The 21238-nt window shown below is 41.5% G+C and overlaps 1 long non-coding RNA gene across 1 annotated transcript in view; it reads left to right on the plus strand.

Moving 5' to 3' along the window:
- The first annotated feature begins 4416 nt into the window (after positions 1-4416).
- LOC123386317 overlaps positions 4417-21238 on the plus strand; it is a 74000-nt gene continuing 57178 nt past the window's right edge. Inside the window, exon 1 of the long non-coding RNA XR_006600097.1 lies at positions 4417-4720. This is a non-coding gene — a long non-coding RNA (uncharacterized LOC123386317). The remainder of the gene's footprint in view (positions 4721-21238) is intronic.

A 21238-nucleotide genomic window follows, 5' to 3' on the forward strand; every position in this document is an offset into this window, starting at 1 on the left:
TGCATATCCTCTGACTATATATCAAGCTCCAGACTTAGGTTTGGTTCAAATTTAAAACCAGTGTTTGAGAGGCACTTCTGGATCACTTCTTGCAGAAGGGACTGTGACAGTATAAATAATTCTAATCTGTGAACACAGTTATGTTTTCATCTGTTTGCCATTTTACATGTCTTTCTCCCAGCAGGTTATGTTTGGTATGTTATTTTACTTTTTAGTGAAATTTAATCCTAAATACTTTATTTTGTGCCATATAATTTTAATGTGTGTTTATTTTTGTGTGACAGAGACAATGAGAGAGAGATCAGAGCGAGAGAAGGGGACAGAGAATCCCAAGCAGGCTCTGCACAATCATTGCAGACCCTGCCTTAGAATTAAACTCAGGAACCATGAGATCATGACCTGAGCCAAAATCAACAGTAGGCACTTAACGGATTGAGCCACACAGGTGCTCCATTTTGTGCCATTTTCAATTGTGTGGTTTTGTTAGTTTTTTCATATACTATGTTTTTGGTGTGTGGAAATACAACATATTTTTGTATGTTGATTTGTATCCTGAACTTTTCCTGAGTTTATTAGTTCTAATACTTTTTTTGTGGAGTTTCTAAGGTTTCACTATATGTTAGTTCGTGTGATTCTCATACAATTTTCTTCTTACTGATTTACATGTCTTTATTTCATTTTCTTACCTAATTTTTATGGGTACATCTGCAACTTGTAGGAGCAGAAAGCTTTTTCCTTCTTTGCTTCTGTGTTCTTTGTCTGGTCTAAGGATTCAATTGACATAAGACAGATCTACAGAAGAGAATAAATTTCATTTTGCATATGCACAAGCTTTCTAATAATATGACACCCAGAGAATGAATCAAGTAGGTGGCACTTGTGCCTTTTAGAATAAAAAAACAATGGATTTGCGAAGAGTTAACAAGACAGAGATTTGGGTTTGGGCAAGTCAATTAGTGAGGAACTAATAAGGCTTGTTTGCACAGCCTTCTTGGTGCTAAGTTCCCATTTCTGGTGCTAAGGATGGTTCTTCCATTCTGGTAGAGGGAAGGAAGTTTCCCAGGAGAGATTTATTTCCTGCTCTCAGGGGGACAAAGAAGGGTCACAGTTTCCTTAGACTAGCTGTTACTCAAGTGACTTTCCTCCAAATAAGCAATGTGACAAGATGACATACATTGGGTGCCATATTTTACTGGTCTTCATGTTACCATGTGGAATACCTATGTAGGGAATGAGCATCCTTGCCCGGCTCCTAACGTGATAGGAAAAGCTTCAGTTTTTCACTGTTAAATATGCTGTCAGGTGTGGGCTTTTCATCTATGGCCACGATTTCGTGGAGGTTATTTCTTTCTTTCCCTCAGTTGCTGAGATTTTTTACTAATGACAATTTCTTGAATTTTGTCTAGTTTTATATGTATCAATAGATGGTGATATAGATGATCAACAGATGTGACTGCATTGTCACATATGACCCTTTCATTGTGCTGTTACATTCACTAGGAGTTTTGCGTGTATGTCCATCTGAGATATTGGCCTTTAGTTTCTCTTCTTACGGTGTCTTTCGATTTTGCAGCATAGTTAAGGTTGGTCTTGTAGATGAATTGGGGCATATTCCTTTCTTTTCATTTTTTGGTAAGAGTCTGAGAGGTATTGTCATTAAGTCTCTTTTATATTTGGATATAATTCATAGATAAAGCCCTGTCTTACTAAGCTGACTTTTTTCTTTTGAGGCGGTGTATGATTAGATTATAGATTGAATTTTATTTGTTTTCATTCTGTTAATTTTCTATTTCTTCAAGTACAGTCTTGCGGATTGTTTGTCTCTAGAAATTTCCTAGTTGCCCTTATTTATCTAATAATGGGTCTATAATTATCTAGGCATTTTCTGTTATTGTTTTTCACTTCCTTGGTATCAGTTATGTCGCCTCCTTAATTCTGATTGTATCTGTTTGAGTTTTACCTATTTTCCTAGTACAGATGCTTTTTCAATTGCATTTAGCTTTCCAGATATCCATTTCAATTTGTTAATTTTTTGTATTATTACATTTTATTCCTTTTATCCGTTCTAATAATTTCTAATATTAGTTGAGTTAATAAAAATGCCAATGAATGTATCTGGGAAATTCTTATTTATATAGTACCACAAAGCACACAGAAGTGAGAAAACAATCCTGAGAAAGAAGAACAAACCTGGAGACAGCACACATCCTTCTTTCTAAGTATATTACAGAGGTACATTGTCTATAACACTGTGCTGCTGGCACAGAGTCAGACACACAGACCAGTGGAGCAGATTACAGAGACCAGAGTGAAATGTGTCTGGATGCAGTCAGCAAATCCTCCATGAGATTTCATAGAATTAAAATTAGGGAAAAATGGCCTCTTTCACAAATGGTTTTGAATTCCAGTGAGTAAAATAATGACATTTGGTTCTTATCTTATACCATACAGATATGTAGACCCCCATTCAGCCCCTTCCCTGGAGTCTGGCAGACCCACCTCCTCAATTAGCTACTGAAGGTGAATCTAGAGACTGCACAGGAGAGTCTCAGGGACCCCCTCCCCTGCCAGGCTTCTCAGGTCTCCCCCAGACTCCACCAGCTGTACGTCACACAAGACATCTACAGATACAAGTCCGGAAAATGTCACACATCCACTGTTTCTCTCACTCATATCCACTAACATAGTCAGTGTTTCTTGTTCATCATGAATTACAGTTTAAAATAGAACCAAGGAAAACCAAAGTGAACCCAAACTCCATGGTGAGATGTCTGTGTTCTGTTGTGATCACTGAATGTGAACACTTAGGGGCTGGGGCTCTTCTCCCAGCTACAGTTTCAGGGATGGAGGGTTTAATCAGCATACAGATGTCCTTTGACAATATAGCAAATTTTGCAATATAATCCTCAAGAAGCCAGTGACCCTTGGCAGGTGTAAGGGATGGGGCAGTGTTTGGTGTCACAATATCTTTCAGAACGTTGTGATTTATTAATTTGTGATTTTGCTGCCGTGATTATAAGTACCCATGATAATCCTTATTTTCACATATGCACCCAAACACTTGAGGTAAGAATCAGTATACCACCATTGTACAGGTTAACAGATACACTGCAGCAGAGACAGAGTGTGTGAATGTCCAAGATCACGTATGAGGTGGGAGTAGTCCCAGTATCTGAACGTGTGCTCCCCATCAGGGGACCCACCAGCCTCCTGAACCACATGCAGGACAAGGCTGTACATCCCAGTGAGGTTTGCAGGTTCCTGACCTTCTAGAAGTCCCAGGAGAGTTATGGGTGGAAGCCAGGTCTATTGTGTCACAAATTGGAGAGAGTGAGAAGCCTCGACAGAGACTCACAGAGCTGATGGAGATGCCAGGGGTTTTCTACAAACACAGGGGGTCATTTACACATGAACTCTATGTGGATATCAATGGAAACCCTCCATATGGAGCCTCTGGGTGGCTCAGTTGGTTAAGTGTCTGATCTTGACTCAGGTCATGGTCTCACAGTTTATGAGTCTGAGCCTTGTGTCGTGCTCTGTGCTGACAGCTCAGAGCCTGGAGACTGCTTCATATTCTGATACTGTGTCTCCTCTCTCTTTCTTCCCCTTGCCCGCTCCCAGTCTGTCTCTCTCTCTCTCATAAAAATAAATAAACATTAAAAAAGAAAGCCTCAATAACGTTAAAATGGTTGAATTTTATTGAAATATGTTGAAGGCAAAACACCTGAGATCAGGAAGGATGATGTTAATTAAAAATATTTCTTCATCTATGAAATGGAGATCATTATTCTTCTAAACTCTTGTTAATGTGAGAATGATCAAAGATGTATTTATCCCAGTGTCTGACCCTGGGAAAATTTGTGTATTCCCATTATCATGGTTTATTTCAACAGGGAGGACACTTGTGTGTTTCCACAGCTTTTACAAACTCTTTGCTGTGTTCATGTCAGAATGAGTGTGCAGAGCCTGGATCTGAAAGCCCTTGAGAGGAGACCAGTCCTCAACCAATCTCTTGTCCTGGATCATGAGCTCCCTGGTCTCTGAGTTCCCCCTGGTGGTTGTGATTGCCCCCGGTGGTCCCCGTGCTCCTGTTGTTTCACAGACCCCTGCAGAGATACAGTGACTCCTTTATTCCCCTCCCCATTTATGCAACATGCAAGGGTGAGACCCTTCCATCATGAGCACTGCAGACCCTTCTGTTCACAGGATGTCTCCTCCTACATATTTTCCATCTTTGAACCCCTCACTCTGCTTCTTGCCTATAAATATACAGTTATATTTCCTTTAATCATTGGTGAGCAACAATCTTGAATAGTTATCCTTATCAGCTGGCAAGAGTCAGAAGAACTTTTCATTTGATAATTGAGAGAACAAAAGAAGATTTTTGGGCTCAGAAATTCTATTTTCATGAAACTAGGATAAATGTGCTCAGCTTCAGACATGTACCACCTTTAAGAAAAAAGGAAGTGTCAATCCCAGAGACAAGTTGGAGCCTGAGATTCAGAGCATTCTGTCTTTGAACCTAATGGGTTTCCCCAGATTGATAATCAAATTGTTTCTTGTTGGTGATGCACTTCTCAATTACACTGTATTTCTTCTGGCATAGGAATGTCAGTACCTGTTATGTTATGGTTACCATGCAGAAGCATTCAGAAGAACAAAAATGGTTTTCTAGAAATGCAGGTCGGCTGATGGAGAGCGTTTCACCCCCGGATGGAAGGTACCACAGTCTCACCCTACCCAAGCTACATGGTTACATTTGGGGTTTTAGAGGTAGTGAAATTTAGGTACATTTTGGACTTAATATTTAATGATTTGACATGTTGGAGGATTTGGGGGTGTGGTAATGTGTCATGTGGGATGGAGGTGAACTTTCCCTGACATCAGTGTGGACTGTGGTCATCTATGTCATTCTTGAACCTGTGTAGAATAACTTATGTGGCCAAAGGGACTTGTCACATGAGATTAATTTTGAGACATTGATATTACTGCCATGTGTATGAGTCTGGGGATGGAGTTCAGGACACAGATGGGCAGTCACCAAATGTCCATCTCGGAACTGAAGATGAGTGGGTCCTGAAGACAGCACATCTGTGGGAGGGAATACCTTGAGAATTGTGGGATGAAACACCTCATCACCAGGCACAGACACTTTCTTGCATGAAGTCCATGTCTCCCTCTGGGTCTGAGTGTCTAACCGAACCCAGGTGGATATGCATGGATGTCCCCCAAATGCTCTGAGGTGAAGAGAAACGGTAAGGAAAGAAACATGAAGAAAGACAGATAACAACAAGGAAAGACACATAAAGGAGTCATTGCCATTGAGAGAGGACATCTGGGGTTGACATGCATCCTGTGTTCTGCAGCCTTGATTGGAGGATGTTGGACACTAGCCAGTGGAGGTGGAGGGCAGCCCTACAAACTGGGCTCTGGGATGTAAGACCAGAACCATAGCCACCCTAAGCTGACTGTATTGTGGACAAGTGACATGACTCCGGAGGTCCCTCATCTGAGGTTAAAGAGATGTTCTGGCCACCCTGCGGCCCCACCACCCTCTGAGGTCACTCCTCCAAATGTTATACATTCACAGCTTCTATTGTATGTGAAATGTACCCTCTCCCAGGAAGGTGATGGTCCACTGCTGGTTCTCAGAGGATCCGTCCTTGTGACCTTGTCTCTGGTATAAACCTCTTCTCTGTCTTCTAAGAATGAAAGCAAAGTTCCCCTTAACATGCAGCTAAAATCCAATATTGTGCCCTCACTTGGATCCAATTATTTTTTGGTGTAAATCACTAGTGAAATTGTCATCTGTTTGGAAATTCCCTTCAGAAGCAAGTACTGGAATACATGGGTGGTGTCAGGTGGTGTAGACCAGTGGAACATATTAGCTGTGGGCTTTTCATAAACGGCTTTTATGATGTTCAAGTGTGTTCCTTCTATCCCGAGTGTCTTGATGGTTTTTACCTAGAAAGGATGCTGAATTTTGTCAAATGCTTTCTCTGCATCGATTGACAAGATCATATGTTTCTTATCTTTTCTTTTATTAATGTGATGTATCACACTGATTGATTTGCAAATGTTGAACCAGGCCTGCAGCCCAGGAATGAATCCCGTTAATCATTGTGAATAATTCTTTTTATATTATGTTGAATTCGATTTGTTAGTATCTTATATAGAATATTTGCATCCATATTCATCAGGGATATTGGGCTGTGGTTGTGTTTGTTGCTGGGTCTCTGTCTGGTTTAGGAATCGAAGTATGCTGGCTTCATAGAATGATTCTGGAAGTTTTCCTTCCCTTTCTATTTTTTTGGAACAGCTTGAGAACTAGAGGTATTATCTCTGCTTTAAATGTCTGGTAGAATTCCCCAGGGAAGCCACCTGGTCCTGGAGTCTTGTTTGTTGGGAGATTTTTAATGACTGATTCAATTTCTTCACTGGTTATGGGTCTGTTCAAATTTTCTATTTCTTCCTGTTTGAGTTTTGGAAGTGCCTGGGTGCTTAGGAATTTGTCCGTTTCTTCAAAGTTGTCCAGTTTGTTGGCATATAATTTTTCATAGTATTCCCTGATAATTTCTTGTATTTCTAAGGGTTTGGTTGTAATAATTCCATTTTAATTCATGATTTTATCTATTTGGGTCATCTCCCTTTTCTTTTTGAGAAGGCTGGCTAGAGGTTTATCAATTTTGCTTATTTTTTCAAAAAACCAACTCTTCGTTTCATTGATCTGCTCTTCAGTTTTTTAGATTCTATATTGTTTATTTCTGCTCTGATCTTTATTATTTCTCTTCTTCTGCTGGGTTTAGGGTGTCTTTGCTGTTCTGCTTCTATTTCCTTTATGTATGCTGTTAGATTTTGTATTTGGGATTTTTCTTGTTTCTTGGGATAGGATTGGATTACAATGTATTTTCCTCTCAGGACTGCCTTTGCTGCATCCCAAAGCATTTGGATTCTTGTATTTTCTTTTTTTTTAATGTTTATTTATTTTTCACAGAGACAGAAGCAGAATGCGAATGGGTTAGGGGCAGAGAGAGAGGGAGGCACAGAATCTAAAGCAGGCTCCAGACTCTGAGCTGTCAGCACAGACCCAGACGTGGGGCTCGGACTCACAAGCTTGGAAATTGTGACCTGAGCCAAAGTTGGAATTTCAACCGACTGAGCCACCTAGACCCCACTGGAGTGTTGTATTTTCATTTTCATTTGTTTCCACATATTTTTAAATTTCTTCTCTAGTTGTCTGGGTGACCCATTCATTCTTTAGTAGGGTGTTCTTTAACCTCCATGCTTTTGGAAGTGTTCCAGACTTTTTCCTGTGGTTGATTTCAAGTTTCATAGCATTTTGGTCTGAAACTGTGCATGGTATCATCTGAGTTCTTTTTTACTTATGAAGGGCTGTTTTATGACCCAGTATGTGATCTATCTTGAAGAATGTTCCATGTGCACTCGAGAAGAAAGTATATTCTGTTGCTTTGGGATGCAGAGTTCTAAATATATCTGTTAAGTCCATCTGATCCAATGTATCATTCAGGGCCCTTGTTTCTTTATTGATCCTGTGTCTAGATGATCTATCCATTGTTGTATGTGGGGTGTTAAAGTCCCCTGCAGTGATCACTATCTTATCAAAAAGGTTGCTTATGTTTGTAATTATTTTATATATTTGGGTGCTGCCATATTCGGTGCATAGACATTTATAATTGTTAAATCTTCCTGATGGATAGACCCTGTAATTATTATATAATGCCCTTGTTCACCTCTTGTTACAGCCTTTAATTGAAAGTCTAGTTTGTCTGATATACGTATGGCTACTCCAGCTTTCTTTTGACTTCCAGTAGCATGATAGCTATCCATCCCCTCAATTTCAATCTGAAGGTGTTCTCAGGTCTCAAATGAGTCTCTTGTAGACAGCAAATAGATGGGTCTTGTTTTTTTATCCATTCTGATACCCTATGTCTTTTGGTTGGAGCACTTAGTCAATTTACATTCAGTCTTATTCAAAGTTATGGGTTTAGAGTCATTGTGATATCTGTAGGTTTCATGCTTGTAGTGATGTCTCTGATACTTTGTGGTCCTTGCAACATTTCACTTACAGAATCCCCCTTAGGATCTCTTGTAGGGCTGGTTTAGTGGTGATGAATTCCTTTCATTTTTGTTTTTTTGGGAAGATGTTTATCTTTCCTATCCTGAATGACGGACTTGCTGGATAAAGGATTCTTGGCTGCATTTCTGTTCCTCACATTGAAGATTTCCTGCCATTCCTCTCTGGCCTGCCAGGTTTCAGTAGATAGGTCTGCCACTACTCTTATGGATCTCACTTTGTAAGTTAGAGCATGTTTATCTGTAGCTGCTTTCAGAATTTTCTCTTTATTCTTGTATTTTGCAGTTTCATTATGACATATCATGCAGAAGATCGATTCAAGTTACATATGAAAGGAGTTCTCTGTGTCTCTTGGATTTCTTTTTTGTTTTTAACATTTATTTATTTTTGAGACAGAGAGAGACAGAGCATGAACAGGGGAGGGGCAAAGAGAGAGGGAGACACAGAATCGGAAGTAGGCTCCAGGCTCTGAGCCATCACCCCAGAGCCTGACACGGGGCTCGAACTCACGGACCGCGAGATCGTGACCTGAGCTGAAGACGGACGCTCAACCGACTGAGCCACCCAGGTGCCCCTGTGCCTCTTGGATTTCAAGGCCTTTTTCCTTCCCCAGATCAGGGAAGTTCTCCGCTATGATTTGTTCAAGTACACCTTCAGCCCCTTTCTCTCTCTCTTCCTCTTCCTGAATTCCTATGATAGAGATATTGTTCCATTTGATTGCATCACTTAGTTCTCTAATTCTCCCCTCATACTCCTGGATTTTTTTACCTCTATTTTTCCCAGCTTCCTCTTTTTCCATAATTTTATGCTCTAATTCACCTATTCTCTCCCCTGCCTCTTCAGTCCATGTTACGGCCACCTCCATTTTCTTTTGCACCACATTTATGGTATTTTTTTTAGCTCCTCATGACTATTTTTTAGTCCCTTGATCTCTGTGTAATAGATTCTCTGCTTTCTTCTGTGCTTTTTTCAAGCCCAGTGATTACTTTTATGACTATTATTCTAAATTCTTGTGGTGTTATATGCTTAAATCTTTTTTGATCAATTCATTAGGTGTCACTACTTCCTGGAGTCTCTTTTGAGGCGAGTTCTTCCGTTTCATGATTTTTGATAGTCCCTGTGGTGGCTCCAAACTGCAGGACACTTCCCCTGTGCTGTCTGGTGTAACTTGTGTTGGTGGGTGGGGCTGCAGTCAGGCCCAATGTCTGCCCCCAGCCCACCGCTGGGGCCACAGTCACACTGGTGTGTACCTTATCTTACCCTCTCCCAGGGGCAAGATTCACTGTGGAGTGGTGTGGCCCCTGTCTGTGCTGCTTGCACACTTCCAGGCTTGGCGTGCTGCTTCGATAGGATCTGGCATATTAACCATGGTGGATCCACAATGTTCACAGTGGCGGGATGGGTAGGCTTAGCTCACTTTGCCATCAGTGGTCCCCTGTGGTAGGGGCCCTGAAGCACCAGGAGAGAGGCAGACCCGTCGGAAGGATGGATCCACAGAAGCACAGTGTTGGATGTTTGCGTGATGCAAGCAAGTTTGGTGACAGAAACTGGTTCCCTTTGGGATTTCGGCTGGGGGATGGGAGAGGGAGATGGCGCTGGCCACTGCCTTTGTTCCTGCCTAGCTGAGCTCTGTCTTCCGGGACTCATCAACTCTGCCTCCAGGTGTCCTCTTACTCTCTCCACTCTCTGAGAGCAGAGCTGTTGACTTTTAGCATCTCAGATGTTAAGCCCTGCTGGTTGTCAGAACTCACAGAGTTTGGCCCCTCCGCTTTTGCAAACCAGACTTTGGGGGCTGTGCCTTCCCGGGCGGTCTCCCCCTCCACCACCCTGGCTCCCTCCTGACTTTCCGTATAGCATGCACCGCCTCTCTGCCCTTCCTACCCTCTTCCATAGGCCTCTTGTGTGTGCTGGCTCTGGAGACTCTGTTCTGCTAGTCTTCTGGAAGTTTTCTGGGTTATTTAGGCAGATGTGGGTGGAATCTAAGCGATCAGCATGATAAGGTGTTCTCCTAAGCCGCCATCTTCCCCTCTTTACCCAAATAGGAATATTTTTAATAGAAATTGAAAGTAAAAATGAAGTTTTGTCTCTTGCCCCCCAAACGCAGGCTATTGGACAGCCAGCGAGGCATCTGAACGCCCTTGCTGTGGTTCAGATCCTTCTTGGGAAATATCACCTCAGAGGAGATGTAGCACCATGAGGGATGATCTTGAGAACCTTGGACAGGAGCCAGCACTTCCCAGAATGCAAACAGCAAGAGGGACGCACTTAGGGTGACCTGGCCCTCTGCCAGCCTCATGCCTCTGCTCAGGGACATCTGCCAGTGAGAATGGATAAATGGAGGATCCTCAGCAAAGCCAGATCTAGACCATCTAACAGAACAGAGGGCTGTGCTGGGCAGTCAGCACCTTACACCTGGGGGCCACCTGTGGGGCTAGGTAACCGTCACAGGGTGTGGCATTGGGTGACCCTGCACATTAGTTTTGCTGGGGCACATGTGGCAGAGGCAGGTGGGCCCTGTCCAAGCATAGTCACATGGACATAGTAGGGACTTGGACCCAGAGACATGGCTCTATTCAACACATTCCATCTTTCCTTTAGCTACTTGAATACAGAATATACGATTTTAACACCCTGAACTTCTCTACCATTTCCATGTCCTGTGGCACTGCCGGTTCACTTTCTATGGATGACTACTTTTCCTCATTATGGAGACCACTGCTTCCTACTTCCTTGGGATGTGGAGGTAGACGTCAATTTTACCTTTGTACGTGTTGAAAAACATTGCTTTGTAATTTTACATGTCTTATTCTGGTTGGCTGTTAGTTTGCAAGTCTTTTGATCCTTTTGGTTGTTACTTTGAAGCTTCCTCTGAGTTTACTGAAGAAACATTTCCCAGTTCTGTGTCATGATTAGTGAAGTACAAGGTTGTATTTTAGTATTTTCTTATGCCAGCTGGTGAGAACAGAAAGTACTGGTGACCATGTGTGAGCTCCAGTATTTTTTCCCTCTACTCCTTTATTGTGATTCTTTCCTGGCTTCTGGAACTCTCCTGCTATGCTACTTCCAGGAGACTGGGGTTCCCTCCTCAGCTGGAGACACAAAGGGGCTGTCTGCTAGTGCCCAACTTGACAGGAAGAGTGAATGTCCCCACTAGTTTTAAAATGCCTGCCTTCCTTTTACACAAAAATCAGATAGGGATACCATAACACACCTAAAAACTACATGGTCAAAAATCTCCTTGACCTTGGTCTTGGAAATGATGTTTCTGATATGACTCCAAATACACAGTCAACGAAGACAAAAATCAGTGAGTGAGAACACATCAAACTAAAAATCTTCTGCTTAGGAAAAGAAACATTCACCAAAGGAAAAGACATTTTACAGGGATGGAAAAAAATTGTAAAACGTGTGATATGAGGTTCATATCCAAAATTTAAAAAAAGCTTATTTTGCTGAATATTATAACACGCAACCCAATTTAAAAAAAATGGGGAGTAGAGGACTTGAAAGGGCATGTTTCCAAAGTCCATGTACAAACGTCCAGCAAGTGCATTAAAAGGTGCTCAACATCACTCATCACCAGAGACATGCAAATCAAAGCCACAATCCCATAACACTTCACACCTGTTATTATGGCTGTTACCATCAGACAAGAGATAACAAATGCTTGTGAGCATGTGGAAATAAGCAAACCTGGCACACTGTCCCTAGGAATGTAAACTGGTGAGGTTACTACTGAAAGCAGTATGGAGAATTCTCAAAAAATTAGGAACAAAAGTATGGTTGTGCCCAGCGATCCCATTTCTGAGTGATATATACAGGGGATGAAGTCACTACATCAGAGATATGTGCACCCCATGTTCATTGCAGTCTTATTCTCCATAGCTGAGACACTGAAAAGACCTAACTGCTCATCAAGGGATTAATAGATAAAGAAGATGTGAGATTAGATAGATAGATGGATGGATACAGAGATAGATAGATAGATAGATAGATAGATAGATAGATAGATAGATGATAGATTTCATCCATATAAAAGTTAATCGTGCCATTTGTGACTACATGGATGAAGCTTGAAGACATTATGCTAAGTTAAATTAGTCAGACAGAGAAAGACACATTCTGTATGATCACCCTTACATGTGGAGTCTAGAAACATCAAATTCACAGAAACAGAGTGTGCAATGGTGGGTTCCAGGGACTGAGGGGCAGGGAAAATGGGGGCGGGGGCATTGCTCAGTGTGTCCAAACTTCCAGTTAGAAGATAGACAAAAAGCTTCCATGGGTCTAATGTATAGTAAGATGACAATAATTAATATACATATTGTATATTGAAAGTTGCTTTATGTTCTTACCATAATTAGCTGAAGAATGTACTGACTAACTTTAACTTGGTAAACATTTCGCATTATATACATGTATCAAGGCATCAGATTGTACACCTTAAACTTACATAATGTTATATGTCGATTATATCTCAATAAATCTGTGTATCTAGGAGTCACTAATATCCCTTATCTCGTTAACATATATCTAGGGAGCACTCATCACCCTTATCTAGTTAATATAGACCTAGGGGGCACTCGCTTTGCTTATCGATTTAATGTAAATCTAGGGGACACTCAGTTCCCTTATGTAGTTAACGTAAGTCTAGTGGGAACACTAAAGTTCACTTATTTAGTTAATATTGATCTAGTGAAACTAGTTAATATAAATCAAGGGGGCACTGCACTGATTTAGTTGAAATAAATTTAGGGGAACTCACTGTGATTATCTAGTTAATGTAAATCTAGGGGGCACTCGGTTCCCTTATGTACTTAATGTAATTCTAGTGGGAACACTAAAGTTCACTTATTTAGTTAATATTGATCTAGTGCAACTAGTTAATATAAATCTAGGGGGCACTGCGCTGATTTAGTTGAAATAAATTTAGGGGAACTCACTGTGATTATCTAGTTAATGTAAATCTAGGGGGCACTCAGTTCCCTTATGTAGTTAATGTAAATCTAGGGATCATTCACTTATCCAGTAAATTTTTATGTAGTGGGCACTCATTTAACTCACCTAGTTAATGTGAATTTATGGGGCACTCGTTTCACTTATCTAGTTAATGTAAATCTAGGGGGCACTCGTTTCCTTGTCTTGTTAATGAAAATCCATGGGACACATTAGGTAAGCACACTTTGCTTATCTAATTAATGTATATCTAGGGCGCATTCAATTCGCTTATCTAGTTAATGTCAGCATAGGGGAAACTCATTTTAATTATCCGGTTAATGTATGTTTAGGGGGCACTCACTTTGCTTATCTAGTAAATGCAAATCTCTGGGGCAAGCTAGATTTCCCATATCTAGTTAATGTCAATCTAGGGGACACACTCACTTATCTAGTTAATATAATTCTAGGGGCACTCACCTCACTTACCTCCTTCATGTATATATAGGGGGCACTCACTTCCCTTATGGAGTTAATGTATATGTAGGTGGCACTCACTTCACTCTTGTAGTTAATATAAATCTAGGGGACAGGTTAAACTTTGCTTATCTAGTTATGTAAATCTAGGGGTCACTAACTTCACTTATCTAGTTATTCATTTAGGGGGCACTCACTTTGCTTCTCTTGTTAACATAAATCTAGAGGGCAGCCACTTTGCCAGTCTAGTTAATGGGTATCTAGGGGGTACTCCACTTTGCTTATTTGGTTAATGTATATCTAGGGGGCACTCAGTTGATGGAGTTAATGTATATGTAGGGGGCAAGCTACACTTCACTTACCTAAGTAATATAAATCTAAGGGGCACTCACCTTGCTTATCCAGTTAATGTAAATTTAGGGGACACTCACTTAGCTTATCTAGTTAATGTAAATCTAGGGGGCACGCTATACTTTACTTATTTAGTCAATATAAATCTAATGGGCACCTGCTTAGCTTATCTGATTTGTGTATATCTGAGGGGGCACTCACTTTATCTAGTTAGTAAATCTAGGGGGCACACTACAGTTCACTTATCTAGTTAATATTACTCTAGGGGGCACTCACTTTGCTTACCTCATTAATGTCAGTTTAGGGGGCCCTCACTTCTCTGTTCTAGTTAAAGTGTATCTAGGGGGACCTCTGTGCACACACAATGAACTTTGGTTTCTTTCCCCTGTTCATCCAGGTCCTGTGAACTTAGTTCTTGGTCCACAAGAACATTTGGTGGAGAATTTCTCCTCCCCTTCACCTTTCTAGGCTCTAGGTTCAGCCACATCCTGCTTGTCAGCTCAGACCCAGCACTATACTTGAAGCCCACATCGCTGTGTGCTGGTGTGTAGACTCCCATCAATTAGTGGGTGTGGCCTCTGGGTGCTAGATCCTCCACAGGACCCATTCTTACTTTATCCTGAAGGTAAACTCACGTTTCCAGCACATCTATGGTGTTAACTGAATAGGTCTGCATCTGTAACACGTGTGTCCAAACAGACAGAAGGGCTGATGTTACTCCACAGTTCACTTAGCATCCTTCTGTAGTTTACTGAGCAGGTGGCCGGGGCACCTGTTTGGCCCTCCTTCCCAAACATTCCTGGACGCATTCTTGCTGGGAACATGCCGTGTGGCTGCACGGGAATTTCAGGAGGTGCTGGGAAAATATGATTACCTGTTTGCCCTGGAACGTGGAGAATATGTGTACACATGGCAGTCTAATACTTTGTGTAACCATGTGTCTTTGAGACAAAGTGCATGCATGGGGACACATTGGTATGACTTAGAAGACTATCTGCACCAACAAAAGGATTCTAGGTATGAACTGAAGTGAAAATCCTGTTATGTGCTTCATGTGTTTTACATCTATTGGTGAATTATGGGATAAATTCTTATTCCAAAGTAATTTCTGAAACAGTTACTATTTAGTTCTGAAAATTTCCAAATCAATTACTATTAAATAGTTGTATATTTTTAATTCAGAAGAAAATAAACAGACTTTAATATCACTATTATGATTTAAAATATATTCTAGACAACTGTAAAAATAGTAAAAAATATTTAGAAAAAGGGTCCCTAACTTTCCACAGGCTCAACTCTGCAGGATTTCTTTTTTTTATTTTTTTTTAATTTTTATTTATTTTTATTTTTTTAATATGAAATTTATTGACAAATTGGTTTCCATACAACCCCCAGTGCTCATCCCAAAAGGTGCCCTCCTCGATACCCATCACCCACCCTCTCCTCCCTCCCACCCCCCATCAACCCTCAGTTTGTTCTCAGTTTTTAAGAGTCTCTTATGCTTTGGCTCTCTCCCACTCTAACCTGTTTTTTTTTTTCCTTCCCCTCCCCCATGGGTTCCTGTTAATTTCTCAGGGTCCACATAAGAGTGAAACCATATGGTATCTGTCTTTCTCTGTATGACTTATTTCACTTAGCATCACACTCTCCAGTTCCATCCACGTTGCTACAAAAGGCCATATTTCATTCTTTCTCATTGCCACGTAGTACTCCATTGTGTATATAAACCACAATTTCTTTATCCATTCATCAGTTGATGGACATTTAGGCTCTTTCCATAATTTGGCTATTGTTGAGAGTGCTGCTATGAACATTGGGGTACAAGTGGCCCTATGCATCAGTACTCCTGTATCCCTTGGATAAATTCCTGCAGTGCTATTGCTGGGTCATAGGGTAGGTCTATTTTTAATTTTCTGAGGAACCTCCACACTGCTTTCCAGAGCGGCTGCACCAATTTGCATTCCCACCAACAGTGCAAGAGGGTTCCCGTTTCTCCACATCCTCTCCAGCATCTATAGTCTCCTGATTTGTTCATTTTGGCCACTCTGACTGGCGTGAGGTGATACCTGAGTGTGGTTTTGATTTGTATTTCCCTGATAAGGAGCGACGCTGAACATCTTTTCATGTTCCTGTTGGCCATCCGGATGTCTTCTTTAGAGAAGTGTCTATTCATGTTTTCTGCCCATTTCTTCACTGGGTTATTTGTTTTTCGGGTGTGGAGTTTGGTGAGCTCTTTATAGATTTTGGATACTAGCCCTTTGTCCGATGTGTCATTTGCGAATATCTTTTCCCATTCCGTTGGTTGCCTTTTAGTTTTGTTGGTTGTTTCCTTTGCTGTGCAGAAGCTTTTTATCTTCATAAGGTCCCAGTAATTCACTTTTGCTTTTAATTCCCTTGCCTTTGGGGATGTGTCGAGTAAGAGATTGCTACGGCTGAGGTCAGAGAGGTCTTTTCCTGCTTTCTCCTCTAGTGTCTTGAGGGTTTCCTGTCTCACATTCAGGTCCTTTATCCATTTTGAGTTTATTTTTTTGAATGGTGTGAGAAAGTGGTCTAGTTTCAACCTTCTGCATGTTGCTGTCCAGTTCTCCCAGCACCATTTGTTAAAGAGGCTGTCTTTTTTCCATTGGATGTTCTTTCCTGCTTTGTCAAAGATGAGTTGGCCATACGTTTGTGGGTCTAGTTCTGGGGTTTCTATTCTATTCCATTGGTCTATGTGTCTGTTTTTGTGCCAATACCATGCTGTCTTGATGATGACAGCTTTGTAGTAGAGGCTAAAGTCTGGGATTGTGATGCCTCCTGCTTTGGTCTTCTTCTTCAAAATTCCTTTGGCTATTCGGGGCCTTTTGTGGTTCCATATGAATTTTAGGATTGCTTGTTCTAGTTTCGAGAAGAATGCTGGTGCAATTTTGATTGGCATTGCATTGAATGTGTAGATAGCTTTGGGTAGTATTGACATTTTGACAATATTTATTTTTCCAATCCATGAGCAGGGAATGTCTTTCCATTTCTTTAAATCTTCTTCAATTTCCTTCATAAGCTTTCTATAGTTTTCAGCATACAGATCCTTTACATCTTTGGTTAGATTTATTCCTAGGTATTTTATGCTTCTTGGTGCAATTGTGAATGGGATCAGTTTCTTTATTTGTCTTTCTGTTGCTTCATTGTTAGTGTATAAGAATGCAACTGATTTCTGTACATTGATTTTGTATCCTGCAACTTTGCTGAATTCCTGTATCAGTTCTAGTAGACTTTTGGTGGAGTCTATCGGATTTTCCATGTATAATATCACATCATCTGCAAAAAGCGAAAGCTTGACTTCATCTTTGCCAATTTTGATGCCTTTGATTTCCTTTTGTTGTCTGATTGCTGATGCTAGAACTTCCAGCACTATGTTAAACAGCAGCGGTGAGAGTGGGCATCCTTGTCGTGTTCCTGATCTCAGGGAATAAGCTCTCAGTTTTTCCCTGTCGAGGATGATGTTAGCTGTGGGCTTTTCATAAATGGCTTTTATGATCTTTAAGTATGTTCCTTCTATCCCGACTTTCTCAAGGGCTTTTATTAAGAAAGGGTGCTGGATTTTGTCAAAGGCCTTTTCTGCATCGATTGACAGGATCATATGGTTCTTCTCTTTTTTTTTGTTAATGTGATGTATCACGTTGATTGATTTGCAAATGTCGAACCAGCCCTGCATCCCAGGAATGAATCCCACTTGATCATGGTGAATGATTCTTTTTATATGCCGTTGAATTAGATTTGCTATATCTTATTGAGAATTTTTGCATCCATATTCATCAGGGATATTGGCCTGTAGTTCTCTTTTTTTACTGGGTCTCTGTCTGGTTTAGGAATCAAAGTAATACTGGCTTCATAGAATGAGTCTGGAAGTTTTCCTTCCCTTTCTATTTCTTGGAATAGCTTGAGAAGGATAGGTATTATCTCTGCTTTAAACGTCTGGTAGAACTCCCCTGGGAAGCCATCTGGTCCTGGACTCTTATTTGTTGGGAGATTTTTGATAACCGATTCAATTTCTTCGCTGGTTATGGGTCTGTTCAAGCATTCTATTTCCTCCTGGTTGAGTTTTGGAAGAGTGTGGGTGTTCAGGAATTTGTCCATTTCTTCCAGGTTGTCCAATTTGTTGGCATATAATTTTTCATAGTATTCCCTGATAATTGTTTGTATCTCTGAGGGATTGGTTGTAATAGTTCCATTTTCATTCATGATTTTATCTATTTGGGTCATTTCCCTTTTCTTTTTGAGAAGCCTGGCTAGAGGTTTGTCAATTTTGTTTATTTTTTCAAAAAACCAACTCTTGGTTTTGTTGATCTGCTCTACAGTTTTTTTAGATTCTATGTTGTTTATTTCTGCTCTGATCTTTATTATTTCTCTTCTTCTGCTGGGTTTAGGCTGCCTTTGCTGTTCTGCTTCTAGTTCCTTTAGGTGTGCTGTTAGATTTTGTATTTGGGATTTTTTTGTTTCTTGAGATAGGCCTGGATTGCAATGTATTTTCCTCTCAGGACTGCCTTCGCTGCGTCCCAAAGTGTTTGGATTGTTGTATTTTCATTTTCGTTTGTTTCCATATATTTTTTAATTTCTTCTCTAATTGCCTGGTTGACCCACTCATTCGTTAGTAGGGTGTTCTTTAACCTCCATGCCTTTGGAGGTTTTCCAGACTTTTTTCTGTGGTTGATTTCAAGCTTCATAGCATTGTGGTCTGAAAGTATGCATGGTATAATTTCAATTCTTGTAAACTTATGAAGGGCTGTTTTGTGACCCAGTATATGATCTATCTTGGAGAATGTTCCATGTGCACTCGAGAAGAAAGTATATTCTGTTGCTTTGGGATGCAGAGTTCTAAATATATCTGTCAAGTCCATCTGATCCAATGTCTCATTCAGGGCCCTTGTTTCTTTATTGACCGTGTGTCTAGATGATCTGTCCATTTCTGTAAGTGGGGTGTTAAAGTCCCCTGCAATTACCACATTCTTATCAATAAGGTTGCTTATGTTTCTGAGTAATTGTTTTATATATTTGGGGGCTCCGGTATTCGGTGCATAGACATTTATAATTGTTAGCTCTTCCTGATGGATAGACCCTGTAACTATTATATAATGTCCTTCTTCATCTCTTGTTACAGCCTTTAATTTAAAGTCTAGTTTGTCTGATATAAGTATGGCTACTCCAGCTTTCTTTTGGCTTCCAGTCGCATGATAAATAGTTCTCCATCCCCTCACTCTCAATCTAAAGGTGTCCTCAGGTCTAAAATGAGTCTCTTGTAGACAGCAAATAGATGGGTCTTGTTTCTTTATCCATTCTGATACCCTATGTCTTTTGGTTGGCGCATTTAATCCATTTACATTCAGTGTTATTATAGAAAGATATGGGTTTAGAGTCATTGTGATGTCTGTATGTTTTATGCTTGTAGTGATGTCTCTGGGACTTTGTCTCACAGGGTCCCCCTTAGGATCTCTTGTAGGGCTGGTTTAGTGGTGACAAATTCCTTCAGTTTTTGTTTGTTTGGGAAGACCTTTATCTCTCCTTCTATTCTAAATGACAGACTTGCTGGATAAAGGATTCTCGGCTGCATATTTTTTCTGTCTAGCACCCTGAAAATCTCGTGCCAATTCTTTCTGGCCTGCCAAGTTTCAAAAGAGAGATCAGTCACGAGTCTTATAGGTCTCCCTTTATATGTGAGGGCACGTTTACCCCTTGCTGCTTTCAGAATTTTCTCTTTATCCTTGTATTTTGCCAGTTTCACTATGATATGTCGTGCAGAAGATCGATTCAAGTTACGTCTGAAGGGAGTTCTCTGTGTCTCTTGGATTTCAATGCCTTTTTCCTTCCCCAGTTCAGGGAAGTTCTCAGCTATGATTTCTTCAAGTACCCCTTCAGCACCTTTCCCTCTCTCTTCCTCCTCTGGGATACCAATTATGCGTATATTATTTCTTTTTAGTGTATCACTTATTTCTCTAATTTTCCCCTCATACTCCTGGATTTTTTTATCTCTCTTTTTCTCAGCTTCCTCTTTTTCCATAACTTTATCTTCTAGTTCACCTATTCTCTCCTCTGCCTCTTCAAGCCGAGCCGTGGTGGTTTCCATTTTGTTATGCATTTTGTTTAAAGCGTTTTTCAGCTCCTCGTGACTGTTCCTTAGTCCCTTGATCTCTGTAGCAAGAGATTCTCTGCTGTCCTGTATACTGTTTTCAAGCCCAGCGATTAATTTTATGACTATTATTCTAAATTCACTTTCTGTTATATTATTTAAATCCTTTTTGATCAGTTCATTAGCTGTTGTTATTTCCTGGGGATTCTTCTGAGGGGAATTCTTCCGCTTGGTCATTTTGGATAGTCCCTGGCGTGGTGAGGACCTGCAGGGCACTTCCCCTGTGTTGTGGTGTATAACTGGAATTGGTGGGCAGGGCCGCAGTCAGACCTGATGTCTGGCCCCAGCCCACCGCTGGGGCCACAGTCAGACTGGTGTGTGCCTTCTCTTCCCCTCTCCTAGGGGCGGGATTCACTGTGGCGTGGTGTGGCCCGTCTGGGCTACTTGCACACTGCCAGGCTTGTGATGCTGGGGATCTGGCGTATTAGCTGGGGTGGGTAGGCAAGGTGCACAGGGGCAGGAAGGGCAGGCTTAGATCGCTTCTTCTTAGGTGATCCTCTTCAGGAGGGGCCCTGTGGCAGCGGGAGGGAGTCAGATCCGCTGCCAGAGGTTTGGCTCCGCAGAAGCACAGAGTTGGGTGTTTGCGCGGAGCGAGCAAGTTCCCTGGCAGGAACTGGTTCTCTTTGGGATTTTGGCTGGGGGATGGGCGGGAGAGATGGCGCTGGCGAGCGCCTTTGTTCTCCACCAACTGAGCTCTGTTGTCAGGGGGCTCAGCAGCTCTCCCTCCCTTTGTCCTCCAGCCTTCCCGCTTTCGGAGCAGAGCTGTTAACTTATGACCTCCCAGACGCTAAGTCGCCCTTGTTGTGGGAACACAGTCCGTCAGGCCCCTCCACTTTTGCAAGCCAGACTCGGGGTCTCTGCTTGGCCGGCGAGCCGCCCCTCTGCCCCGGCTCCCTCCCGCCAGTCCCTGGAGCGCGCACCGCCTCGCCGCCCTTCCTACCCTCTTCCATGGGCCTCTCGTCAGCGTTTGGCTCCAGCGACTCCGTTCTGCTAATCCTCTGGCGGATTTCTGGGTTATTTAGGCAGGTGTAGGTGGAATCTAAGTGATCAGCAGGACGCGCGGTGAGCCCAGCGTCCTCCTAAGCCGCCATCTTGCCGCTCTCTCTGCAGGATTTCTAGAAGGTTCTTGGGAGAACCAAAGTGGAAATCCTAGGCAGACCCTCATCTAAGGATGAACTCACTGAAAAATAGAGAAAAGAAGGAGAAAAGGGGTTCATACT

The sequence above is a fragment of the Felis catus genome, chromosome B3 (genome assembly GCF_018350175.1).
Source record: "Felis catus isolate Fca126 chromosome B3, F.catus_Fca126_mat1.0, whole genome shotgun sequence".
Classification (NCBI taxonomy): domain Eukaryota; kingdom Metazoa; phylum Chordata; class Mammalia; order Carnivora; family Felidae; genus Felis; species Felis catus.